The following is a 27,691-nucleotide window of genomic DNA, read 5'->3' on the forward strand; positions in this document are numbered from 1 at the left end:
AATTCTTTCTATATAACAATGGAAGACTACTACTACTACTACTACTTAACATTTCTAAAGCGCTACTAGGGTTACGCAGCGCTGTACAATTTAACATAGAGGGACAGTCCCTGCTCAAAGAGCTTACAATCTAAAAGACAAGTGAACAGTCAGTCCGATAGGGGCAGTCAAATTGGGGCAGTCTGGATTTCCTGAACAGTAAGAGTTAGGTGCCGAACGCAGCATTGAAGAGGTGCACTTTAAGCAAAGACTTGAAGATGGGCAGGGAGGGGGCTTGGCGTAGGAGCTCAGGAAGGTTGTTCCAAGCATAGGGTGAGGCGAGGCAGAATGAGCGGAGCCTGGAGTTGGCGGTGGTGGAAAAGGGTACTGAGAGGATGGATTTGTCCTGTGAACGGAGGTTTCGGGTGGAAACGTAAGGGGAGATGAGGGTAGAGAGGGGCAGCAGACTGAGTGCATTTGTAGGTAAGAAGGAGAAGCTTGAATTGAATGCGGTATCTGATTGGAAGCCAGTGAAGTGACCTGAGGAGAGGGATAATATGAGTATATCGGTTCTGGTGGAATATAAGACGTGCAGCAGAGTTCTGAACAGATTGAAGGGGGGATAGATGGCTAAGTGAAAGGCTGGTGAGGATTAAGTTGCAGTAGTCAAGGCGAGAGGTAATGAGAGCGTAGACGAGAGTACGGGTGGTGTGTTCAGAGAGGAAAGGGCGAATTTTGCTGATGTTAAAGAGGAAGAAGCGACATGTCTTGGCTATCTGCTGGATATGCGCAGAGAAGGAGAGGGATGAGTCAAAGATGACTCCGAGGTTGCGGGCAGATGAGACGGGGAGGATGAGGGTGTTATCAACTGACATAGAAAGTGGAGGAAGAGGAGAAGTGGGTTTTGGTGGAAAGACGATGAGCTCAGTCTTGGACATGTTCAGTTTCAGGTGGCGGTTGGACATCCAGGCAGCAATGTCGGATAAGCAGGCTGATACCTTTGCCTGGGTCTCCACGGTGATGTCTGGTGTGGAGAGATACAGCTGGGTGTCATCAGCATAGAGATGATACTGGAAACCATGAGATGAGATCAGGGAGCCCAGGGAAGAGGTGTAGATTGAGAAGAGAAGGGGTCCAAGGACAGATCCCTGGGGAACACCGACAGATAGCGGGATGGGGGTGGAGGAAGGTCCATGAGAGTGAACTCTGAAGGTGCGGTGGGAGAGATAGGAGGAGAACCAGGAGAGGACAGAACCCTGGAACCCAAATGAGGACAGTGTGGCAAGAAGTAAATCATGATTGACAGTGTCAAAAGCGGCGGATAGATCGAGGAGGATGAGGATGGAGTAGTGGCCTCTGGATTTGGCAAGGAACAGGTCATTACAGACTTTAGAGAGTGCTGTTTCTGTCGAGTGTAGAGGGCGAAAACTGGATTGGATCGAGGATGGCATGAGAGGAGAGAAAATCAAGGCAGCAGCTGTGAACGGCACGCTCAAGTATTTTGGAGAGGAAGGGTAGGAGGGAGATGGGGCGGTAGTTGGAGGGACAGGTAGGGTCAAGTGATGGTTTTTTGAGGAGAGGTGTGACTACGGCGTGCTTGAAGGTGTCAGGGACAGTTGCAGTGGAGAGAGAGAGGTTGAGGATATGACAGATGGAGGGGCTGACAGTATGAGAGATGATGTTAAGTAAGTTGGTGGGGATGGGGTCAGAAGAGCAGGTAGTGCATTTCGAGGAGGAAAGAAGGCGAGCGGTTTCCTCCTCGGTGATGTCAGGAAAGGAGGAGAAAGAAGCCTGGGTTGGTTGGTTGAGGGAGAGGGTTGAAGGGTGAAGAGGAGGAGATGGCTTGGTAGTGAACTCAAGGTTGATCTTTTGCACCTTGTCTCGGAAGTAATCAGCCAGTGATTGAGGAGAGAGCAAGGGGGGGTGGGAGCGGAGGGCACTTTGCGGAGGGAGTTAAGGGTGGCAAAGAGACGACGGGGGTTGGAGCTGAGAGAATTGGTCAATTGGGTGTAATAGTCCTGTTTGGCAAGGAATAGGGAGGAGTGGAAGGAGAATAGCATGAATTTGTAGTGAAGGAAGTCTGAATGGCTGCGAGATTTCCTCCAGAGGTGTTCAGCAGATCAGTCGCAGGAGCGAAGGTAACGGATGCAAGGGGTCAGCCAAGGCTGGGGATTAGTCCGCTTTGTGGGACGGGAGGTGGATGGTGCGAGGGTGTCCAGAGCAGAGGAGAGGGTGGCATTGTAAGCGCAGACAGCCTTGTCGACAGACTCGGAGGACATGATGGATGGGAGGAGATTAGAAATACTAGAGGATAGGGTGGGAGGGTCAATAGCCTGGAGATTCCTGGAGGTAGTGGTTAAAGTTGGACGGGGAGGAGGGGGGGGGTGAAAAAGTGTGAAGGTGATCAGGTGATGATCGGAGAGAGGAAGAGCTGAAGCGCGGAAATTGGAGGGAGAGCCAGAAGAGGAGAGGATGAGGTCAAGACAATGGCCGTCTCGGTAAGTAGGGGTGGTGGAGCATAGCTGGAGGTTGAAGGAGGATATTAGAGTGAGGAACTGAGAAGCGTGAGGGTCGGATTGGTCATCAACGTGTATGTTAAAGTCTCCAAGAATGAGGGACGGAGATGAGGGTTCAAGAAAAACGGAAAGCCAGGCATTGAAGTCGGTGAGGAAGGAAGAGAGGGATTTATTAGGGGGGCGGTAAATGACTGTCACTCTGAGTGGCAATGGGTAGAATAGCCGGATGGCGTGTGCTTCAAAGGATGAGAAGCAGTGAGACTGCGGTAGGAGGAGGGGTTGGAAACTACAGGAGGGCGAGAGTAGTAGCCCGACGCCTCCACCGTGACCAGCTGGGCGGGGAGTGTGGGAGAAGAGATAACCTCCATGACAAAGGGTCGCGACTGAGGCAGAGTCATCAGGGGAGAGCCAGGTTTCAGTTAGGGCAAGCAGTTGAAGGGAACGAGAGATGAAGAGATCGTGGGTGAAGGGCAGTTTGTTGCAGACCGAGTGGGCATTCCACAGGGCACAAGAGAAGGGGAGGGAAGAGGGGGGGAAGGAGGGGAATAGAGACAAGATTGGAGACATCACGGAATCGTTTGCATGGATAGGAGGAGGACAGGTGAGGGGGGCCTGGATTAGGATTAATGTCTCCCGCAGATAGCAAGAGGAGGAGCAAGAGAGTGCGGAGGAGGGTGGGGGAGGTCGGGCGGCGAAGGCGATGAAGACAGGATGCACTTAGGAGGAATGGTGATGGGTTAATGGCAGGAAGGAAGTGTTGAAGGTTAAGAGCTAGGAAGAAGGAGGGGGATAAGAGAGATGGTGAGGTGGTGAGGGATGGGGGTGAATAGGGTATTGCCTTAGCGAGCAGGACGTGGGCAATGAGTTCCAGTGGTAGACAGCGATAGGGGGAGGGGAAAAAGATTAGGAAGGGAGAGGGCAAGGAAGAGAATGTGGACGGGGGCCATAAGTAGTGAATGCGGTGTAACAGGTGTATGTGTAGTGACTGAGGTGAGAAGCAGATAGAGCGGAAAAGCTGGATTGGAGGCTTGGAATTAGTGGAATTGATGGAATTGATGGACTGGAGAGCAGGTAAGTCAATGGCTGACAAGTTAGCAAGCAGGGAAGTACGGCAATGGCTGCCAAGCTAGCAGGCGGGCTGGAGCAAGCTGGTGCAGATGGACAGGAACGAGCAGGGAGAAGCTGGAGAGGAGGTAAGTCAATGGCTGACAAGTTAGCAGGCAGGCAAGTAAGTCAATGGCTAACAAGCTAGCAGGTGGGCTGGAACAAGCTGGTGCAGATGGACAGGAACGAGCAGGGAGAAGCTGAATCAGGTGGGCTGGAACAAGCTGGATCAGGCGGGCTGCAACAGCTGGAGCGGAGGGATTGGAGCAAGCAGGGAGAAGCTGATCAGGCGGGAACAAGCTGGTGCAGATGGACTGGAACGAGCAGGGAGAAGCTGGGAGAAGCTGGATCCGACAGACTGCAGCAGGCTGGAGCAGGTAGCTGGATCAAGCAGGGAGAGGCTGGATAAGCTGGATCAGGCGGGCTGGAACAAGCTGGAGCAGATGACTGGAACAGGCAGGGATAAGCTGGATCCGACGGACTGGGACACATTGGGGCAGGTAGTTGGAACAGGCAGGGACAGGCTGGACGAGCTGGATCATGCGGGCTGGAACAAGCTGGAGTAGATGACTGGAACAGGCAGGGATAGGCTGGATTCGACGGACTGGGACACGCTGGAGCAGGTAGCTAGAACAGGCATGGAGAGGCTGGATCAGGTGAACTGGAACAAGCTGGAGCAGGCGGGCTGGCACAGCTGAAGCAGAAGGACTGGAGCAAACAGGGAGAAGCTGAACAGGCGGGTTGGAATAAGCTGAATCAGGCGGGCTGGAAGAAGCTGGAGCAGATAGCTGGCACAGACAGGGAGGAGCTGGATCAGGCGGACTGGAACAGGCTGGTGCGGATGGACTGGGACGATCTGGACGAGCTGGATCAGGCGGGCTGGAACAAGCTGGAGCAGATGGCTGGAACTAGGGTTACCATATGGCTCCACCCGGCTGGCTCAATCCGTCCTCCTTTTTGTGGAGCCATATGGTAACCCTAGCTGGAACAAGCAGGGAGAACTGGATCTGACGGACTGCAGCAGGCTGGAGCAGGTAGCTGGAATAAGCAGGGAGCGGCTGGATGAGCTGGATCAGGCGGGCTGGAACAAGCTGGAGCAGATGACTGGAACAAGCGGGGAGAAGCTGGATCCGATGGACTGGAGCAGTAGGAAGAAGCTGGGTCAGGCGGGCTGGATGGGCTGGAATGGCTGGATGGAATAGCAGGGAGAAACTGGGTCAGGTGGCCAGGAATACTCACCTTCCCGATCTTCTTTAAACATTTTATGGGTTTTTGTCTAAAAATATAACTTTTCTATTATTTCCTATGGAAAGTTATTTTCCAAAATGGAGATTGTGAAAAAATGTTAATTAGTGTCCATGAGGCAAACACCCTGTGTTCTGACACCTTATTGGCCAGCAGAGGTCAGCTGGTGACTCAGAGACCCAGTGTCCCTTGGCAACAGCTTGCCAGGAAGTGGAGGAGGGGCTGAAGACACTGAAGAGGAAAGATGTGTTTGGGAGAGCTCTGAGTGCATGACAGGATTTCTAGAAAAAAAGTGTGTGAAAGTCAGTTTTTCTGTGAGCTTTAAATTCCTGAATACAGGTGAAGAGAGTTGAAGGTGAAAAGTGTTGGATTTGAGCAGAGAAAGAAAGTTCTAAAACTGATGTTTTTTTTGTGTACTGTTGAAAGGGAATTTCTCTGCCAGTGTTTAGTGCTGAAACTCTGGATGCAGGTGAAGTGTGCTGAAAGTGAAAGGGGTTGGATTTGAACAAGAGAAAGAAAGAACTAAACTTTTTTTGTTTGTGTGCTATTTAAAAGGTTTACAGTTAAGACTGTGGTGGAGAGACCCTGTGAAAGGTTGTGTAAGACAGGTTTATGCAAGTGGATTAATCCCAGTTAAGCCACTAGGAAAACTGGTCTTCAAGCTTAAGGTTGGGCTTGCAGTGTATGTGTTCACATGAAGATTGCATGAATTTGGAGAGACAAAGATGCTGAGAGCTGTGTGACTGCAAGATCCAATGACGAGTGCCCTTCCTTAGTTAGGGAACTCAGTACAAGAGCAGAGAAACTATTTAAGGTTATACAATTATTATTTATTTTGTTAGTTAGCTAGCCACCGTTATCCCTGAATCCCAGCTAGTGCTGTTCCTGCTGTTAGTCAGGAAGGAAAGTTTTTTTTTATTTCATTTAAAGGGTGAGGCAGTAGGTTCCTGTACTGAAAGAGAAGATCCTAAGCTGCAACATACAAGGGTGAAGAGCAAAGAAGCTCCAAGAAGGGCCAAAGATAAGTCTTCACTCCTATGCAAAAGGACACTGAAAGGTCACAGTTTAATCTGACTTACCTCCCCTCTGAAGGGACACCACCTTGTAGTGGTGGAGTGGCTTCTGTGTTTCAATGACTGAGAGGGCTATGCTGAAGGGTTACCCATATCAGACAGGCCTCTGAGGGGAAATCAGACAAAGAGTGTCCCAAGCTTGGAGAGTGATAAGATGGCGACCTGTAGTTCGTATGCCCAACGGCCTAGCCGCCCTCTGAAATTTTGTCTTTTCCATATCATCATGCTGATCAATCCATAGACTGGTGGGTTGTGTCCATCTGCCAGCAGGTGGAGATAGAGAGCAATCCTTTTGCCTCCCTATATGTGGTCATGTGCTGCCGGAACTCCTCAGTATGTTCTCTATCTCAGCAGGTGGTGGTCACACACAGCAGCAGCTCTGGCTAGGTCTCCAAGCCTAATTTTTAGGTTTTGTTGAGTACCTGGGGTTGAGGGCTCTTCTTGAGCAAGTGCAAACCTGGTGGCGCCAGGTCCCTCCTTTTCTCCCCCCTCCCGCTGGCTCCGTTAAAAAAAAAAAAAAATTTTGGACGTCCTTAAGGGCGTTTATTTCGACGTTTATTTAAACGTTTATTGCAGCTACTCACTGGGACACCAGGTCGTTACAGCTCGGAGCGAGAAGCAGGTAATTTTTACCTTTTTATAGCGGGCAGGGGGTTCCCCGATTGATCTCCGCGTGGCCTATGGCGTTGGAGGGCGAGGGCGTGAAGAATCGCTCCCCGGACCACGTGTGCGCTTCTAGCGGGGATGCGGGGGTTTTAAAGTCTGATTCGCCCTTGTTGGGTGTCAGTTTGGAGGCCGGTCAGTGTCCCGGGTCTTCCTCCGGCGCGGCGGTTTTACCCGCCATAAACGCCCATCCCCTGCTGCTCGCCTCCGCCATCTTGGCCGGCCACTCTGCTCGGACGGCTTCTTCTTGGGCCGCCCTTGAGCTGGGAGATGTTCATGCCATGGCCGCCCTTGATTTGGGCGACGGCAAAAAGCGGCTAAAGTTAAGCGCCGTTCTTCCCGCGCGGCTCCTTCGCGGAGTGTCGCGCCGGACGCCATCTTGGATGCGCAGCATGTTGCTCCCCCGCTCTTGCGAGCGCCGGTTGAGGGTGCATCTAGGGCTGTGGCCCAGGCTGCTGAAATACACAGTCTGGGGGGTTTCTCCCCCGAGTTTATTTTGCTGCTGCATCAGGCCTTCCTTATGCAAAACGCTGCCCCTTCTCCCTTGTCCGATAACGGGGTTGAGGCCCCCGGAAGTAAACGCCCTCGGGTGGATTCCCAGGCCTTAGAGGACGCTATTTCCTCTGATGTAGATGAGGGCAGCGTATCTGAGTTCTCCCAATGGTCCTTTGGGGATTCCTTGGAGGAGACGGATTCCCGCTCGGATGGAGCGGATGACCCCTCTGCAGCGCGGATCTTTCGCTCAGAGGATTTGCCCAACCTGTTACTGCAGGCCATGAGCATTTTTAAGATTTCCTCGCCAGAGGACGTCTCTCCCTCAGCCCCTGTTGGCTCTGCCATTATGCTGGGGACGAAGCGCCCGCCTAGAACCTTCCACGTGCATAATGCCATGCACACCTTAATTTCGGCTCAATGGGATGTCCCGGAAGCGAGCCTCAAAGTGGCTAGGGCTATGTCCCGCCTCTATCCTTTGCCTGAAAGTGAACGTGAGGCCTTTATTTGGCCTACCGTGGATTCTTTAATCACTGCGGTGACTAAGAAAACGGCGTTGCCGGTGGAAGGTGGCACGGCACTAAAGGACGCCCAAGACAGAAGATTGGAAGCGGCTTTAAGGTCGTCCTTCGAGGCGGCTGCCTTAAGTTTGCAGGCCTCAGTTTGCGGCTCCTATGTGGCCAGGGCGTGCCTGACGATGGTGCAGCGGGCTTCCCCCTCGGATCCTTCCTTGAGGGCTGACTGGCCGGCCCTGGAATCGGGCTTGGCTTATTTGGCAGACTTACTGTATGATGTCTTGAGAGCCTCGGCTAAAGGCATGGCTCAGACAGTCTCTGCGCGGCGCTGGCTTTGGCTGAAACATTGGTCTGCGGACCACGCCTCTAAGTCCCGCCTGGCTAAGTTGCCTTTTAAAGGCAAGCTGCTCTTTGGGGTCGAGCTGGACAAAATCGTGACTGATCTCGGCACGTCTAAGGGCAAGAGGTTACCAGAGGTCAGGGCTCGGGCCAGTGCTCGCCCCGGTATCTCCAGAGGACGGTTTCAGGAAGCCCGTCGGTACCGCCCGGGCAAGTCGGGCTCCTCTGCCCCCTCTTCCTTCAGAAGGAACTTCTCCCCCAAGCAGCATTCCTTTCGCAGAGACCGCCGTCCTGGAGGTACACCCTCCGGTCCTCCCCCAGGGTCTCGTACCCAATGACGGGGTCCTGGTCCATGGCCCAGTGCAGACTGGAGGACGCCTGTCCTCGTTTCTGGGCGAGTGGACCAGAGTAACTTCAGACGCTTGGGTGCTGGAAGTCATCAGAGACGGCTACAAGTTAGAGTTCTGCCGACCCTTAAGAGACGGGTTTGTACTCTCTCCCTGCAAGTCTCCGGTCAAAGCTGTGGCAGTGCAGCAGACCTTGGACAACCTGATACGCCTGGGTGCGGTCGTTCCGGTGCCAGAAAATCAGATTGGCAAGGGACGTTACTCCATTTACTTTGTGGTACCAAAGAAAGGAGGTTCTGTCCGGCCTATCCTCGACCTCAAAGGGGTCAATCGGGCCTTGAAAGTGCGGCACTTTCGCATGGAGACTCTCCGCTCTGTTATAGCGGCAGTGAAGGCAGGAGAGTTCTTGGCTTCCTTGGACATCAAGGAAGCGTACCTGCATATTCCCATCTGGCCTCCTCATCAACGCTTTCTGCGTTTTGCAGTCCTGGCCGACACTTCCAGTTCAGAGCCCTCCCTTTCGGGTTGCCTACTGCTCCGCGGACCTTCTCCAAAGTAATGGTGGTCATCGCGGCCTTCCTGCGAAAGGAAGGAGTACAAGTCCATCCTTATCTGGACGACTGGTTGATCCGAGCCCCCTCTTATGCAGAGTGCGGCAAAGCTGTGAACCGGGTGGTTGCTCTTTAGAGCTCCCTGGGGTGGATCATCAACTGGGAGAAGAGCCAGCTGCGCCCGACTCAGTCCCTGGAGTATCTGGGAGTTCGATTCGACACCCAAGTGGGCAGAGTGTTCCTGCCAGACAATCGGATTGTCAAACTTCAGGCTCAGGTGGACCAGTTCCTAGTAGCCTCTCCTCTTCGGGCTTGGGACTATGTGCAGCTGTTGGGCTCTATGACGGCCACGATGGAAGTAGTGCCCTGGGCCAGGGCTCATATGAGACCACTACAACACTCTCTGCTGCAGCGCTGGACTCCGATGTCGGAGGATTATGCTGTGCGCCTTCTCTTGGACCCAGCAGTGCGCAAGGCGCTGAGCTGGTGGATGCAGACAGACAAGTTGTCTGCAGGAATGCCTCTGGTGACCCCGGAGTGGATTGTGTCACGATGGACGCCTCTTTGTCGGGCTGGGGAGCCCACTGCTTGGGAAGGACAGCGCAGGGGCTCTGGTCTCCTGCAGAGGCAAAGTGGTCTATCAACCTCCTGGAACTCAGAGCCATTCGGTTGGCGCTTTTGGAGTTCATCCCGGTACTGGCGTTGAAGCCAGTACGGGTCCTCTCGGACAATGCCACGGCTGTGGCCTATGTCAACCGCCAGGGAGGTACCAAGAGCGCCCCTCTAGCCAAGGAGGCCATGAATCTATGCCAGTGGGCGGAAGCGAACCTGGAACAGCTGTCAGCGGCCCACATTGCCGGAGTCATGAATGTCAAGGCGGACTTTCTCAGTCGCCATACCTTGGATCCCGGAGAGTGGCAGCTATCTGCTCAGGCGTTCTTGGACATCACAAAGCGCTGGGGCCAGCCGAGCCTAGATCTGATGGCGTCATCGGCCAATTGCCAAGTGCCGCGCTTTTTCAGCAGAGGACGGGACCCTCGATCCCTGGGAGTAGATGCTCTTCTCCAACAGTGGCCGACACAGGAGCTTCTCTATGTGTTCCCGCCCTGGCCCATGTTGGGCAGGGTGCTAGACCGGGTGGCAAAGCATCCGGGCCGGATAATCCTGGTGGGTCCGGACTGGCCCAGACGTCCCTGGTATGCGGACTTGATCAGGCTCTCAGTCGACGATCCTCTGCGGCTGCCAGTGGAGCAGGGCCTGTTACATCAGGGTCCCGTGGTGATGGAGGATCCCTCCCCCTTTGGTCTTACGGCCTGGCTATTGAGCGGCAGCGTCTGAGAAAGAAGGGCTTCTCAGACAAGGTCATCGCCACTATGCTGAGAGCGAGGAAGCGCTCTACTTCTACTGCTTACGCCAGGGTTTGGCGTACCTTTGCAGCGTGGTGTGAAGCAGGCTCACTTTCTCCCTTCACTGCTCCAATTTCTTCAGTGTTGGCATTCCTGCAAGAAGGTCTGGAGAAAGGCCTGTTACTCAGTTCCTTTAAAGTCCAGGTAGCGGCTCTGGCTTGCTTCAGGGGCCGCCTGAAGGGTGCTTCCCTGGCTTCGCAGCCAGATGTGGTGCGCTTTCTCAAGGGAGTTAATCACCTGCGCCCTCCTCTGCACTCAGTGGTGCCTGCGTGGAATCTCAACTTGGTGCTAAGAGCCTTGCAGAAGCCGCCTTTTGAACCCTTGTCTAGGGCATCTCTGAAAGACCTGACGTTGAAAGCAGTCTTTTTGGTGGCTATCACTTCAGCCAGAAGAGTTTCCGAGCTCCAGGCACTCTCGTGTCGAGAGCCTTTTCTGCAGTTCACTGAGGCAGGAGTGACTATTCGCACAGTGCCTTCCTTCCTGCCCAAGATTGTTTCTCGCTTCCATGTGAATCAGCAGCTCTGTCTCCCTTCCTTTCGTAGGGAGGACTACCCAGAGGAATACTCTGCTCTCAAATATCTGGATGTGAGACGAGTCATCATCAGATACTTGGAAGTGACCAATGATTTCCGGAAATCGGATCATCTGTTTGTCCTGTTTGCAGGTCCTCGTAAGGGTCTGCAGGCTTCTAAGCCTACAGTGGCAAGATGGGTCAAGGAAGCCATTGCAGCGGCTTATGTGGCCGCGGGGAAGGTGCCGCCTATCCAGCTGAAGGCTCACTCCACTAGAGCTCAGGCGGCCTCGATGGCAGAGGCCGGGTCCGTCTCCTTGGAAGAGATTTGCAAGGCGGCAACGGGCATCGGCCCATACCTTCTCTAGGCATTACCGCTTGGCTGTGGCTGCTCGGGCGGAGGCCCGGTTTGGAGCTTCAGTGTTGCGGTCAGGGATTTCAATGTCCCGCCCTGGGTGAGTACTGCTTCGGTACATCCCACCAGTCTATGGATTGATCAGCATGATGATATGGAAGGTAAAATTATGTATCATACCTGATAATTTTCTTTCCATTAATCATAGCTGATCAATCCATAGTCCCTCCCAGATATCTGTATTGTTTATATTCTGGTTGCATTTCAGGTTCAAGTTTAGTCTTCAATTCCTGTTCAGGAGGACTTCGTGTTCAAGTTTTTCAATGGATTCTTCAAGAGTTGAGACGAATTTATGTTACAGTGAGCTGCTGCATTCCTCTCCCCTCCGTTTTACGGGGCTGGATTGAGACCTAAATTCTGCCGGCGCTCCCTCCCGCTTCGTGCGGCTGTAGGGCAGCTTTGTACCCCTCCCGCTTCGGTGGTGTTAGGGTCAGTCAGCTCCTCCCGCGATTGCGGTTGCAGGATAAGCCAGATCCCCCCGCATCGGCGGGGTGGTGTCCCTCCCCCGCTCCGCGGGGATGAGCTGGACGGATTCCCCTCCCCCACTTGTGTGGGGATGAGCTGGGTTAATTCCCCTCCCCCGTTTCGGCGGTGGTGAGCTGGGCAGAGTGTCCCTTTGTGGGTGTAATTCTCTAAGTGCTGAGTCCTGCGGATGGAGCTTGGATATCGACATACTGAGGAGTTTCCGGCAGCACATGACCACATATAGGGAGGCAAAAGGATTGCTCTCTATCTCCACCTGCTGGTAGATGGACACAACCCACCAGTCTATGGATTGATCAGCTATGATTAATGGAAAGAAAATTATCAGGTATGATACATAATTTTACCTTCTACGTAAATTTCCTCTCTGCAATTGCAGTTACCTTAACTGAGAGGAAGGGGACAACCGGTAGTCAGCCGCCGATGGCCAGCGTTTTGTCCCCTGAACAGCAAGTGCGGGACCGCTGCGTGACGAACTGCCCACAGATGAAAGGGTTGGCGAGTCCTTTGATTAGCGCCGGCGAAGGAGTGTTGACGCTCTTGGACCTGGAAAAAACAACTCCCATCGCTCCCGAATTATTCAACCACCATGTCCAAAGGAGTGGAGGAGTGAGTTAGAGGCATATGCTGAAATGGAGGACGTTTACAGCAGAACCCGAATTGGCGGAACCACTCCTAAACACCTAAGAGAAATCAGCTTGGAGTTTTTGGCTCCCGTGGAGGTTACATTGAATATCATCTGGAAGGCGCTTCGGGACCTAACGGTAGCAGTAAATAATTTTGTTTCAGATATAATCTTATTAGAGAGTTACATGGACAATTTAACTGAACCCTTTGAGAGTGAAAAATTGATATAACAAATGAAGTTCTACACGAGCAAGAAGTGGTTATGATCTTGAAAATGATAATAGACCAGAAACTTTGAATAATAAAATGAATATTATTATAGATGATTAATATCGAGATTATTGTTTTTCCCAGAGTTCCGGGTATGACTCCTAAAGTTTTCCTCAGAAATAGTGCTGGGCAGACTTATACGGTCTGTGCCAGAGCCGGTGGTGGGAATAGTGCTGGGCAGACTTATACGGTCTGTACCAGAGCCGGTGGTTGGGAGGCGGGGCTGGTGGTTGGGAGACGGGGATAGTGCTGGGCAGACTTATACGGTCTGTGCCCTGAAGAGCATAGGTACAAATCAAAGTAGGGTATACACAAAAAGTAGCACACATGAGTTGTCTTGTTGGGCAGACTGGATGGACCGTGCAGGTCTTTTTCTGCCGTCATTTACTATATGTTACTATGTATGTTACTTTAAAAGGAGTGAAGCCTGTGAAAACTGGGATTACTTTAATCACTGGGGTCTGAGTTAGAGACTTAAGTATATGTATTGTTAAATAACTTCTGGTTTTTAAAAGAGAAAGAATGTAATCAGATGTATTATTTCTAACTAATATTGGATAATAAGTATTGTTTTAATTAAATGAATTGACTATACACCCTATTGGGCTTGAAGAAGCCAACCAGATGATCAATGTGGAATAATGAATTAGATGAGTAATATCTGGGGATAAACAGGTTAATACCACGTTTTTTTTTTCTGTTTACTGTTTAATTGATCTCCTTGTCTTGTTTCACTCTCCCTATTTAGTGTCTAAGGAAGAGAATAGAATTACCTGATTGAAATAATTCCTATATATTACCTTCTCTGTATTTCTGGCAAGTAGTTTTATCGCTTGTAAAAATTTAAATGGTTATAAATAAAATTTAAAAAAAAATCTGACTTACCTGTTGTAGAGACTGAATCTGGGTGTTCACACCTAAAAGGACAAAGTAATTCAAAATAATTGATTTTTGAGACACACAATATAAAGGAAATTTATAGATTGAGAGAGAACAAGTAAGATACTTTGGTTAATACTTGTCTGTTGGTTTCACTGTTGTTCTACCGCTGCACCTGTAAGAAAAAATTATGCTATTAGTTTATGTATAAACTAGTAAAACATGCCCGTTTCTTGCGGCAATGAAACGGGCGCTAGCACGGTTTCCTTCCGGACCTCCCCCCCCTCCGTACTCACTCCGTCGGCGTTCGTCTGCCATTGTTGCTGACCTTGCACGCCACTTTCAATCTGCTGTCATTGCTCTACGCCGTCGACGTCATCACGTTTGACGCGAGGGCGGGGCCTCAACACTGTTTTCGGTGGCTTCACCACCACGAAGGCTTCGAACCGGAAGGAAGTGCCCGGAGGACCTGACACTGACGTCAGTGTCCTCAGAACGTTGAGGGTGAGTTTTATTATATAGGATCCGCCATTGTTGCTGACCTTGCACGCCACTTTCAATCTGCTGTCATTGCTCCGCCCTCGACGTCATCACGTTTGACGCGAGGGAGGGGCCTCAACACTGTTTTCGGTGGCTTCACCACCACGAAGGCTTCGAACCGGAAGGAAGTGCCCGGAGGACCTGACAGTGACGTCAGTGTCCTCAGAACGTTGAGGGTGAGTTTTATTATATAGGATGTATTTTTATGTTACAAAAGAACCTAATGTGTTAAGAACATCGTTTTTCCATACCCCAAATTGGGTTTAAATAAACTACTACTACTACTACTATTTAACATTTCTAGAGCGCTACAAAGTGTACGCAGCGCTGTACAAACACAGAAGAAAGACAGTCCCTGCTCAAAGAGCTTACAATCTAATAGACAAAAAGTAAAGCATTTAAATTTAAAATATTTAAGCAGTCAAGCACAAGAGAACAGTCACAGAAGGACAGAAGATGTTGAAGGGTGGTCAGTGTGAATATACACAACAGCAATATATGTCCCATTGTAAAAGCCAGACAAGTCAGATTGATATAGGTCCCCACAAATAAATAAACAACTAGTAACTTGTACTTACCATCTGCCTGGTTACTGGGTCTTAAAATCCTTTTAGTTTTCTTTCCCTTCCATGGTCTAGGACTTTGGAGGCAAGGTTAGTTTAAGTGTCTCCGAGCTCAGAGGTGAACTGCAGGCTTGAGGTATTCGGCCAAGGGTAATAGTAGAGCTTGCAGGGCCTTCTGGGATGAGGAACCTACATTAGGGGAGGGGGGAGGAGAAGGCAAAAGGTAAAAAACGGATAAAGCGGGATCCTCCCGGATTCGATTTAAAAACCTTTAAAAGTTAATTTTTTTTCTTTGCCCAGACGTTTACATGTGGACATTTTACATATATCTTCCAAAATTAATGTTTTTAGAAGAAGACAGCTGATGTAGTTAAAGCTGAGGATTATTCTCCCGGGATCCTCCTATTTCCTTACCAATCTTGTCCTCCTTAAAAGTTACGATCCTCCATGCGACGGTAACATTACATCACAGGGGGCGTAACTTAGTGGATCAGGCGTTCTCAAGCGTAAAATAAGGTTTCAGAAGGGGCGCTTCTTTGTTTTCACGGCTGCTACTGCTGACAGTATGCAGCCGTCACCAGCCATAACCCAGCTCTACACAAATCTTTTAGAAAGTTTAAACAAAGAGGTGCAATAGAAAGGAGTGGAAGTGAGCCTGTCTAGTCCACTGTAAGATAGGAAGTCATTTAGATTAATTTCGGTTTCCTCCACTCCCCTTCACAGCCGTCATTCCCATACACTCAAATCACAGCAAGCAAACCTATGTGCAGCTGCAAGGGGGTTTAATAGCCAGGAGTAGAAGTGAGCCTATCTAGTCCACTGTAACCAAGGAAGCCAATTTGGTTCATCTCTATTTCCACTCTCCCGCGCAGTCATCATTGCCATTCACACAAAATAAAGCAAGCAAACCTATTCATTGCTGCCTCTGCGTTGTAGAGGTCTATAAAATAATGAGTGGAGTTGAACAGGTAGATGTGAAGCGTCTGTTCACGCTTTCCAAAAATACTAGGACTAGGGGGCATGCGATAAAGCTACAATGTAGTAAATTTAAAATGAATCGGAGAACATTTTTCTATTTTTGATCAGAAGGGCCAAATATATCAGGATCCTGCTGTATGTGGCCCTTGAAATCGAAAATAGACCAGGATCCTGCAGTATGCGGCCCTTCTGATCAAAAATAGACCAGGATCTTGATGTATGTGGCCCTTCTGATGCCAAATACACCAGGATCCTGGTGTATTTTTGATCTGCAGGGCCGCATACTGCCGGATCCTGGTCTATTTGCGATCTCAAGGGCCACAAACACCAGGATCCTGATATATTTGGCTCAGAAGGGCCAAATACACCAGGATCCTGGTGTATTTGGGATCAGAAGGGCGGCATACATCAAGATGCTGGTGTATTTTTGATCTGCAGGGCCGCAAACTGCCGGATCCTGGTCTATTTCCAATCTCAATGGTCACAAACACCAGGATCCTGATATATTTGGCGCAGAAGGGCCACATACAGCAGGATACTGGTCTATTTGGATTAGCCCATTTAGTTTATTTATTTATTGCACTTGTATCCCACATTTTCCCACCTATTTGCAGGCTCAATGTGGCTTACAAAGACCTGTTTTGGCAATGCCATTCCAGGGTAAAAGATACAATTGGTGTTACAAAAAGATTAAGGCTGACATAAAAGAACTAAGCAACAGTTATAGAAAGAAGACTTTCCGAATAAGGGTGGAGTGTGTTGGAGTGTTAATCCTTTACAGCTGGGGAAGTGCAGATTAAGAAATGTGCGGGCAGATCTTTTAGCATTTCTGGGAGGTAGGTCCAGTGTAATATTTATGGTACAGTAAGGTTCTGAGTGTGTTTTTGCACAAAGTTGTGCATGAGGAGTTACGGGGGGAATGAGTAAAAGTAGGATTCAGGGGAAGGGAGGATGTTTTATGAGATTGTTGTTATTATGAGATGCTATGATTATTTCGGTTCTGGTTAAAAATGTCTATAAAGAATTCAACATAAAAATAAAAAAGAAACATGATGGAATGCATTTGATCAGGCATTACATTCACTTCAAGCCAGAAAAGAGGTCAATATACACACACATGAAACACATGGAAGGTCTTCAAAATAAGTTCCTAGGTTAAATAATTTATTTTTTTGCTCATCTCTAGAGCATCTACCCGGGCTGATTCCAGGTAACGCTGCAAGGACTGGCTAACAACTCGGGTGTTTTAATACCTGGTCCAGAAAAATATTTTTCCACTACTTTAGTCTGAAAATAGAAAGAGAGTGATGTGAGCCCAAGTCCTTCTCTGTCACTTATAACATTGAGGGGAGGTTTTGTTACTTACATCATCTTCTGCAAAGACAGAGAGGCTGAAGAAAGCCCCTAGGTAAGACAATCGCTGCAGCTCCCGGCCAGTGGCAGGGCTTAAAGATTTAGGTAACCATGAGGGCAAAGATGCAAGCTTTAAAACACCGACAGAAAAAAGGGCAACTATCTTTCTCCCTCCAACTCCTTCCTAACAGCCCACACCCTAAAATCAAGATGTCAGTACAGTATCCAATATATTCCCGACTTCTACATGGAATGTTGCTAGTGGAATAGCAACATTCCATGTAGAATCTGAAATAGTAGCAACAGTGGAGGAGTGGCCTAGTGGTTAGGGTGGTGGACTTTGGTCCTGGGGAACTGAGGAACTGAGTTTGATTCCCACTTCAGGCACAGGCAGCTCCTTGTGACTCTGGGCAAGTCACTTAACCCTCCATTGCCCCATGTAAGCCGCATTGAGCCTGCCATGAGTGGGAAAGCGCAGGGTACAAATGTGTAACAAAAATAAAATAGATACTATTGGAGATTCTACATGGAATGTTGCTATTCCACTAGCAACATTCCATGTAAAAGGCTGCGCAGGCTTCTGTTTCTGTGAGTCTGACGTCCTGCACGGCCACATTGGTGATCTGCAAGGGCAGACTTCTACATGGAATGTTGCTATTGGAATAGCAACATTCCATGTAGAATCTCCAATAGTAGCAACAGTGGAGGAGTGGCCTAGTGGTTAGGGTGGTGGAACTGAGGAACTGAGTTCTATTCCCACTTCAGGCACAGGCAGCTGCTTGTGACTCTGGGGCAAGTTCACTTAACCCTCCATTGCCCCATGTAAGCCGCAATGAGCCCTGCCATGAGTGGGAAAGCGCGGGGTTACAAATGTAAAAAAAAAAAAACCTAAAGTACCTGCACAGTTTCACAGTGGAGCCTGGGGGTGAGATGAGAAAGGGACAATTTTGAACCACAGGGTTTACCCAGATAGCTACTGTATTCTGAGGACAACTTTAACTTTTAGGCTGAGGTGGGCAGCAGAAGCAGAGACAGACTGCTAGAGTCCCAGATGATCAGAGAGCCATAAGACCCAACATGGAAGTGGGGAGGTCAAGCTGGGGACCCATAGGCAGTGGACTGGGATGGGTCAATCAACTTTTTGCCCACACAATATTAGCAACTAGGAAACTTGGGTGACGGGGCAGAGATTGCTGTCTCCCAATCAAAAAGGTTTTCTGTTGCCCATTAAATTGTCACATAGGTTTGCACTTTGCACAGCACTGGGTTGCAGGAGATTTAATTTTTTCTTTCCTTTATTTTTTTTGTTTTGTTCAGAAAAACCCTCTTAAATTGACTGAAGCTGAAATGAAGCCTGTTCTGATAAGACTAATTTAGAAGTTTCATAAAACAAGCATAAGATTAATTTTATATATTGTAAATAATAATAATGTGTGTGTTTGTGTATGACATCTTTTAACATACCACCCTTTGTGGTTACAACACAGCAGTTTACAATACTAAAAATAGGCAGTGGCCTAGAGGGAAAAACAAGACAAAAGAAAATGAATGCAGACTAACCCTTGAATCAGCCCCCCACATGCCACAAGTTAAAATGCCTATGAAAAATATAAGCCTTATGCCCCGAATTGAATCTTGGGTAGGAAATTTCCAAGTGAGGGTATTTCAGAATGGACTTCTAGAGTGAAGGGTTAGAATACAAAATGACGACTTGTGTATAGAGTCTAAAGTGGGAATTGCTATAATAAGACGCCTCCATGTAGGTGCCCCTCTGCTGTACTCCAGATCAATGTCCTGATCTTTGCATAGGTGCCCCAGAGGGAGGGAGAGTTGCAATGTATCCCTGCATTTTCTAAGATTGTCTCCTGGTCTCTATAAAATGACTTTGCTAATCTGTGACCTTCCCATGAGAATCTCTTCTCTATTATGACTGTTTTCATTCCTTCCTTTAGAAGGTTCTTAACATCTATTGCCAGATCTATCATTGTGTTACTGTCTCAGAAATATTTCCTTTCTTACCCAAGTTTCTGTTTTCCCCTCTAGATCAGGTCACATATCCTTCACCGTGTCGTGAAGCTGATAATTAAAGGTAAAATCTGCTTCATATTTTAGATACATTAACAGTTTATAATCAGAATGAATAATCTCATGCATATGCATTTCAGGCTGAAATCAAGCCTGGCTGTGTTCAGTTGAATCTAATTATCATTAAAATTTGCTCAACAGGTTGATTGACTAACTAAGTTTACCAAGCAGTGGTAAAAGGGGCCCTGTAGTGGTGTCCACCCCCCTTTTATTGCCGCCCGGTAGAAGGGGTTTTTTTTCCAGAAGGAAATGGCCATGTGGTAAGTTAAAACTTGCAGTGCTGCAATTTCCTGGGGGAGCCCTTTCCACCTCCATACTGCCTGATGGTGTAAGCCTGTCATGAGCAGATTCAAGGTTGGGAAAGCTAGATATTTGGAGGGCATATGTAACTTTGCCCAGAGAGATGAGACGGGCCACTGCTTCCGCTGCTGATTCGGAGAAAATAAACACTAGTCAAACACACAAGGACTGACACCAACTGCACATACTGTAGCAGGACTTGTTTACTACAGGGCACCTTTTATAAATCCACGTGCAGATTTTGTGTAAATTATCTTCTATCTAAGCTTCAGTTACTCTATCTTCTGTCTCTATGTTCAACCGCCGCTTACCTCCTTTGCTGTCTAAGATGTTTTAATCTGTATTGTGCTGGCATTGCAAATGACTAAGAGACGTATTTTCAAAGCACTTACACGTATAAAGTTACTCAGTAACCTATGGAACTTTAAGTGCTTTGAAACTGAGCCCCACAGTATGCTATAAAGTGCAGCTCTTTGAACATTTTTTTTACTGCTGTAATTGCTTATCTCCTCTTTCCTTGTCATCAGCAGCAGATGAATCCATTACGAATGGGTTGTGTCCACCTACCAGCAGGGGGAGATAGAGAACACTGAAAACCATAGTGCCTCCCGGACGGCTAGCTCCATCTGCCTCTCAGTATTCTCTATCTCCCAGCAGGGTTGGACGCAGCTTATTCAGCTCCTTCAAGAATCTGCCTGGGGTGGCTCCTGTGCTTTTGCCAGTTGTAGCAGGGGTGTTGTGGCTATTGTAGCTTCACTTTAAAGGCACATAGGTTAGCCCTTTCCCTGCCTTACCCTTCCCCCTATGTGGATGCAGGCATATAGGTTTGCCCTGTCTCTGCCTTTCCCACGCAGGCACATTGGTTCGGCCTTTCCCTGCCTTTCCCACTCTTCTGGACCTCCAGAGTGCCTCTGTAGCTGTTGCCTCTAACTTTCCTCACAGCGTTAAAAAAAAAACGCGACGCGCTTGTTAGCGCTGCGATTCTGAGGCTATCTACTACTACTACTAATAGCATTTATCTAGCGCTACCAGACGCACGCAGCGCTGTACATTTGACATAGAGAGACAGTCCCTGCTCAAAGAGCTTACAATCTAGGTAACACAAACAGACTAGACATTATGGGCAAGGAAATTGCAGCGTGACCAGAGCGCTGGGACTCGGTCTGTTGAGGTAAGAGCGTCTTGTAGCTCCTCCGGGGAGGGCCCGCGATCGTGGCGTTTTTGGCGCGAATCCACCATTTTGAAATTTTTGCCATTTTCGGCGATGGCTGCGGAGGTTGTTAAGCGCTGTTCATGTTGTGGAAAGCGCAGATCAGCAGCGGGGCTCTGTAAATCGTGCTCTTCAGACGTCAGAGTCGGCACGAGCATGGCGAGCGATGTTTCTTCCTGCTCGGTGGAGCTGGCAGCGGGCGCCATTTTGGATGCGCCGCATGGCCCGACCCCCGCAGGAGCGGAGGGGTCTGAGGCCGGAAGGGAGTCTCGGATAGAGGCTACCAGAGGAGCTGCTTGCCCCGGATTGGAACCGGGAGACCAGGGTGAGCCTTTCTCCCCTGAGTTTGTGTTGTTTTTACATAAAGCTTTCATGTTAAAGAGGGCTCTGCCGCAGGTGTCTGACTCTGCGTTGCTACCTGGTCCCCCTCTGGTGGAGGCCGGACCGGGATTGCCGTCAGGCGTTCTTTCTCCAGACAGTTGGCCGCAGGACAAGCGTAGAAGGGTACATTCCCCTTCAGAGAGTGGCGCGCACCCCCCCCCTTTCCCCTCAGGCTGTGGGGATTCTGAGGGGTCTGGCAGGCCTTCATGGTCTGAAGAGCCAGAGGAAGGTGCCGGATTGCCACTGGATCCAGATGATCCCACCGCGGTTAGGATTTTCCACCGCGAGGAGCTGCCAGCGCTTATTTCTGACGCCTTGCAGGCCCTCTCTATTGAAGATCCTGCGCTTGGCGAGGCCTCCTCTGGTAATCCGAGGATGGCAAGTACTAAGAAGCCTGCTCGAGCCTTTCCTTTGCATGACTCCATCCAAGAGCTTATTTCGGCTCAGTGGGCTGACCCCGAGGGGCCTTTGAAAGTTGCCAGGGCAATGGGGCACTTATACCCTCTTAGTGAGGAGCACTTGGCACGCTTGGCCATGCCTAAAGTAGATGCCCTAGTCACGGCTGTGATGAAGAAGACTACCCTCCCTGTAGAGGGAGGGGTCGCCCTAAAGGACATGCAGGACCGACGGCTGGAATCAGCAATGAAACGGTCCTTTGAAATTTCAGGCCTAGCCTTACGGGCGTCTGTGTGCAGTTGTTATGCTGCTCGAGCATGCCTCGCTTGGTTGCAACAGGCAGTGGAACAGCCCGGGGATGGAGCGGAGCCCCTTGTGGAGGTGGCTCCGCGGATGGAGTTGGCCTTGTCATTTTTGGCTGACGCCCTTTATGATCTGGTCAGAGCCTCGGCTAAACAGATGTCTGTGGCGGTGGCTGCTCGCTGCCTTCTATGGCTACAGCATTGGACGGCTGACATGGCCTCGAAGCAAAGGTTGGTGAAGTTGCCCTTCCAGGGCCTTCGCCTATTTGGTGAGGAGTTGGAGAAAATTGTCAAGGGCCTGGGGGATGCTAAACCCCAACGGCTACCCGAGGATAGGCTACGGCCTTCTTCCAAGGGTCAGGTGGTTCCCTCCTTTTTCAGACCTCGCTTCCGTGAAGCTAGAAGGTACCGCCCGGGGCGTTCTGCTGGGTTTACTTCGCGTGCCCGTTTCAGCAGAGGAACTCCTTTCGCTCGGACAAACGCTCCGCAGCGGCCGGTTCAAGGCCTGGAGTTCATGGGCGACCCTCTCAATGATGGTGCGCCGGCCCACTCCGCGATTCCTGCAATTGGAGGACGTCTTTCTCGAGGAGTGAGTCAAGATTACTTCATATCAGTGGGTTTTGGACCTGATCAGAGACGGATACAGATTGGAATTAGATACCCCGATGAGAGACATGTTTGTGGAGTTCCGATGCGGCACTGCCGTCAGGCGGCGGTAGAGGAGACCTTACAAGTCTTGTTGCACCTTGGAGTGTGACCCCATTTCAATCTCTAGAGTATTTGGGGGTTCGGTTCGACACGGCGTCGGGGTTGGTTTTTTTACCCGAGCAAAGGAGGTGCAAGCTTCAGACCCAGGTCCATCTGCTCCTGAGGATGCCTCGCCCGCGAGCTTGGGACATTGTCCAGCTCTTGGGGTCGATGTTGGCCACCCTAGAAGTGGTGCCTTGGGCGAGAGTGCACATGAGACCGCTGTAGTGTTCCCTGCTACAACGTTGGTCTCCCATTTCCCAGGATTATCAGTGCAGACTCAGTTGGCTCCCTGCGGCCCGACTCAGCACGGAGTGGTGGCTCTCAGACAGCAAGCTGCGGCGAGGAATGCCGTTAGCGCTCCCCGACTGGTGCCTGGTGGTAACCGATGCCAGCCTGAAGGACTGGGGAGCTCATTGCCAGGAGAGGCATGCCCAGGGTCTGTGGACACTCGAAGAATCGAAGTGGTCCATCAATCGCTTGGAGTTAAAAGCAATTTTCCAGGCGTTGCTGGCCTTTCAGTCAACATTGGAGGGATTGGCTGTCAGAGTTCTGTCGGACAATATGACGGCAGTGGCCTACATAAATCGTCAAGGCGGAACGCAGTGCAGAGCACTGGCCACGCAGGCTGCTCAGATTTGCCACTGGGCCGAGCTGCATCTACAGATCCTGTCAGCAGCTCATATTGCAGATCAGAGCAACGTGCAAGCCGATTATCTAAGCAGACACCACATCGACCCAGCGGAGTGGGAGTTGGCAGACGAAGTGTTCCTTCAACTCTATGCCAAATGGGGAACGCCCATAGCGGATCTGATGGCGTCAAGCACAAATGCCAAAGTCCCGTGCTTTTACAGCAGACAGAGAGATCCTCGCTAGGCGGGGTTGGATGCCTTGGCTCAACCCTGGCCTCCAGGCCTCCTATATGTGTTCCTACCTTGGCCCTTGATAGGGCGAGTACTCCTGTGAATTCGACTGCACCAGGGAGTGGTGATTCTCATTGCCCCAGATTGGCCCAGGCGGCCCTGGTATGCGGACCTCCAGCAGATGCTGGTGGCTCTGCTCCTCTTCCTTTGCCTCTGGTACTGAACCTGTTGACACAGGGCCCGGTAACCATGGAGGATCCCTGCCGCTTTGGTCTTACGGCATGGCTATTGAGAGGGCGCAATTGAGAGACAAGGGCTATTCTAACAAGGTCATCTCCACTCTCTTGCAGGCCCGCAAGCGGTCCACTTCCATTGCGTATGCCCGGATTTGGCGCCAGTTTGAGGCCTGGTGTGTTTCAAAGGCGATCACACCCATGCAGGCTTCTGTCTCACCGATTCTTGACTTTTTGCAGGATGGTGTACAAAAAGGCTTGGCCTATAATTCCCTGCGGGTGCAAGTGGCAGCATTGGCATGCTTTCGAGGGAAGGTTGCTGGCCTCTCCTTAGCTGCGCATCCAGACATTGCACGGTTTCTTAGAGGGGTGCTTCGGCTCCATCCTCCTGTGCGGGCACCTTGTCCGGCTTGGAACCTGGGGCTGGTATTGAAGGCTCTGCAGGGTTCGCCCTTCGAGCCGCTGCAGCGGGCTTCGGAGAAAGATATGACTTTAAAGGCAGTCTTCTTGGTGGCCATCACATCGGCGAGACGGGTGTCTGAGCTCCAGGCGCTGTCCTGTCGAGACCTATTTCTGCAATTTTTGGAGTCCGGAGTAACGGTACGTACTGTGCCTTCCTTCCTGCCTAAGGTGGTTTCAGCGTTTCACCTAAACCAGCCTATTTTTCTGCCCTCCTTTTCTAGGGAGGAGTTTCCAGAATCCTTTGGGCAGTTGCACCTTTTGGATGTGCACAGGACTCTGTTGCAGTACCTGCGAATGACTAATGTTTTCAGGACCTCGGATCACCTTTTTGTATTGTTATCAGGTCCTAGCAGAGGGTCTCCAGCGTCTAAAGCCACTATAGCCTGTTGGCTTAAGGAAGCCATTTTTTCTGCATATCTGCTATCTGGCCGGCCTCCGCCTGACGTCTTTAAGGCACATTCCACAAGAGCGATTTCTTCCTCTTGGGCTGAGACGGGAGCACTCTCTGTTCAAGAGATATGTAGTGCAGCTACTTGGGCTTCTAAGCTCTCTTTTGCCCGTCATTACAGGCTAGATGTGGCTGCCAGGTGGGACGCGCTTTTTGGAGCACAAGTGCTTGCGCGTGGTGTGGCTTGTTCCCGCCCTATCTAGGGATTGCTTTGATACATCCCATTCGTAATGGTTTCATCTGCTGCTGATGACAAGGAAGGGAAAATTAGGTTCTTACCTTGGTAATTTTCTTTCCTTTAGTCACAGCAGATGAATCCATGATCCCTCCCTGCAGGCCCGTGCCAAGGGTCTATGCCGCCCCCCCGCAGACGAACTGTTGGCGCCCCCCCCAGAAGAACAGTTGGCGTGCGCGCGCCCCTCTCCTCCCCCCCGTGAAGATGATCGCTGCGCGCCCTGGGGGCCTTTAAATCTTTTACTTGCAGTCGCAGCAGCGTCTGTGAAAGCGGAGCGCTGCCGATGTCTCCCTTCCCTTCGCGCTCTTGGTTCCCTCAGTGTCCGCCTTCTTCTGACGTCAGAAGAAGGCGGGACACTGAGGGAACCAACGAGTGCAAGGGAAGGGAGACGTCGGCAGCGCTCCGTTTTCACAGACGCTGCTGCGACTGCAAGTAAAAGATTTAAAGGCCTCGGCGGCGCAGGGCGAGGGTAAGCACTGCGGCGGTGCCCTCCAGAGGTGGGCGCCCTCCTGCGGTGCTTACCCCGCTTACCGCATCAGCACGGCCCTGCCTCCCTGATTGACTCAGTTTTTCCTGCAGACATGTTCCCTCATTGGGAGAAGTTGGAAAACAGTCTTCATGAGTTCTGTTCTACTACAGGACGTTGAGTTCGTCCCTCCTTTGTGTTATTGCTCCTGTTCTGGGGCATTCGTTCACTGTGAGGAAAGTTCAAGTTATGCTACTTTGCGGTTTAACACTGCTTTGGAAGCTTCAAATACTGAGAGGCAGATGGAGCTAGCCGTCCAGGAGGCACTATGGTTTTCAGTGTTCTCTATCTCCCCCTGCTGGTAGGTGGGCACAACCCATTCGTAATGGATTCATCTGCTGTGACTAAAGGAAAGAAAATTACCAAGGTAAGAACCTAATTTTCCCATCCAGGTTATTCTTGCTGTACAGTGCCTTGGGTGAATTTATTCAAAAAGGCAATAAATAAATAATGCATTAAATGTTAATAAACAGGTACAGTCACAGTTAATGAGCAGCCAATCAGAATCCCTCTTCTGTACAATCACAGCAAATTAGCAGCCAATTAGAATCCTTCTACTGTACAGTCACAGCTAATGAGCAGCCAATGAAAGTCTTTTTATACTACAGTTAGAACTCTCCAGTAATCTGGATAATTCCATGATGCAATCATAACTAATGAGCAGCTAATTAATGTGCCCTGGAGGTGCCTTTACAGTACCTCCCTGTTTAATGTTGCTTACAGTGATCCCATCAGATGAATCTTTTATTTTTCTGTTAAAGATTGATTCTCTTTTGTAGTTATTGGTTCTGCTCCGTGATCGAGGAGCTTTTTGGCACAGACTCTCCATGGATGACTGAAGAGAGCTGAATCCTGTCTGCTCCTTTCTGTTCAGCATAGGGATCTTCCTCCATTTCTGCTGGCACACGAAGGACTTCATTCTCTAGACACTTCTCATGATTCTGGTGTCCCTTGTATCACTTCCTCAATAAAGTAAAAGCAGTGAAATTCCTGGTTCTCCTACTTTCTTCTCTTTTCCCAGGAGAAAAGAGCTTCTTTCTAGAGTACATAAGATGTCATCTGTATATTTAATTTATTTATGTATTTTGTGAACTTAGCCTGCCTGCAAATCTAGGTGGGTTACATCCTTTAAAACATATACAATATGATTAAAAAAACACAACTTATTCATTTATTAGACTCTATTAACCACCTTGTGAGGTAGTGGGTGGTCCATGGCTGGATTCCCATAGGATCACTCCCTAACTGAGACTGAGAGTGAGTCGCCTTAGGGTAGGTGGAGTTAACACCTGCAGAGTCAGAGGGGCAGAGCTTAGGCAGGGAGGTGGTTAAATGCCCTGAAGTAGAATAGATCAGAGAGGCCCAGTGTAGCCAGGTGGGCGGTTTTCCCGCCCAATTGGGCGGTTTTCCGCGACCCGCCGCGGGAAATTTTTGCCCGCGGTGGGTCGCGGTTTTTTGGGCTTCTTTTTCTTCTTTTCCGCGGTTTTTCGGGCGGTTTTTTCCGGCCGCGGGGGGCGGGGTTAGTGACGTTTTGGGCGGGGTTAGTGACGTTCTGGGCGGGGCCGGTGACGGGGGAGGCGGGGCCGATGACGGGGGAGGCGGGGCCGATGACGGCGGGGGCGGGGTTGATGATGGCGGGGGCGGGGTGATGACGCGGGGGTGGGGGTGTCGGGCGGGGTTTGAGTTTGGGCGGGTTTTGGGCTGGTTTTGGGCTGGATTGGGTGGGAAAAAAATTTTCCACCTGGCAACCCTGGAGAGGCCTCAAGACAAGAGGTCTCCAAGAGAGAGAGGCCTAAGTCAAGAAGCCTCTAAGAAGCAGCCCTGGGAGAGGATCTCTCAGCAGTGGCGGATTTAGGGTAGGTGCGCAACTCCTTAAAGCCCTCTTGGCTCAGTCTTCACCCGGGCAATGACAGCGGCACTTATAGCCTGCCTGTAGCCTGCTCCGGGACTTTCTCGGTTCAAGGAGGAAGCCCCGGAACAGGCCGTGTATGAGTGCTGCTGCTCGGTTGAAGACCAAAGCCAAAACGATTTTAAGGCGGCGAGTGGGTGGGAGACAGAGACAGGGGTGGGGATGGAGATGGGGGTGGCAGCAGCAGCATGGCACAGGGGGCAGGGGAGATGCAGCCCTTGTAAAAAGTTCCTGACTATGCTACTGCCTGTCAGCAATGAGAGAGAGATAGAGAGAGAGAGAGAGAGAGAGAGAGTCTACTTGATTACCAATATACCAGCTGTTGAGAAACTAGAACAAGCTGGTTTGCTGTTAATCTGAAGATGGAAAAAACACATTAGCTTGCAGAAAAGACGGCTGAGTGGAGATATGATAGAGGTATGTCACTCAACTGCTCCTACCATCCAGCCCCTTTCTTGCCACCTATCCAGCTTCCCATTCCCCCATTTTCACCTCCTCTCATAGGAGTCACTTATCTAAATGATTGGGGGTGCTCAACTCAGCACAAATTACCAAATCCATAAAAAGAAATTAAAGTATGGTGGGTTGTGAACAGAACTGGTCAGGGTGTCTTTATTATTATTATTAGCATTTGTATAGCGCTACCAGACGCACGCAGCGCTGAACACCTGACAGAGAGAGACAGTCCCTGCTCAATAGAGCTTACAATCTAAAAATACAGGGCGAGGGAAGTACTGGGTGAGAA

At 50.2% G+C, this 27,691-nt stretch overlaps 1 long non-coding RNA gene across 1 annotated transcript; it reads left to right on the plus strand.

The window, feature by feature from the left end:
* Window positions 1-18,891: 18,891 nt before the first annotated feature.
* On the plus strand, window positions 18,892-26,024 carry LOC115459353. The gene is made up of 2 exons (XR_003940256.1): window positions 18,892-18,938; window positions 25,817-26,024. It is a non-coding gene; the product is annotated as an uncharacterized LOC115459353 (long non-coding RNA).
* The last annotated feature ends 1,667 nt before the right edge of the window (window positions 26,025-27,691 follow it).

The sequence above is a fragment of the Microcaecilia unicolor genome, unplaced genomic scaffold (genome assembly GCF_901765095.1).
Source record: "Microcaecilia unicolor unplaced genomic scaffold, aMicUni1.1, whole genome shotgun sequence".
In the NCBI taxonomy this organism is placed as follows: domain Eukaryota; kingdom Metazoa; phylum Chordata; class Amphibia; order Gymnophiona; family Siphonopidae; genus Microcaecilia; species Microcaecilia unicolor.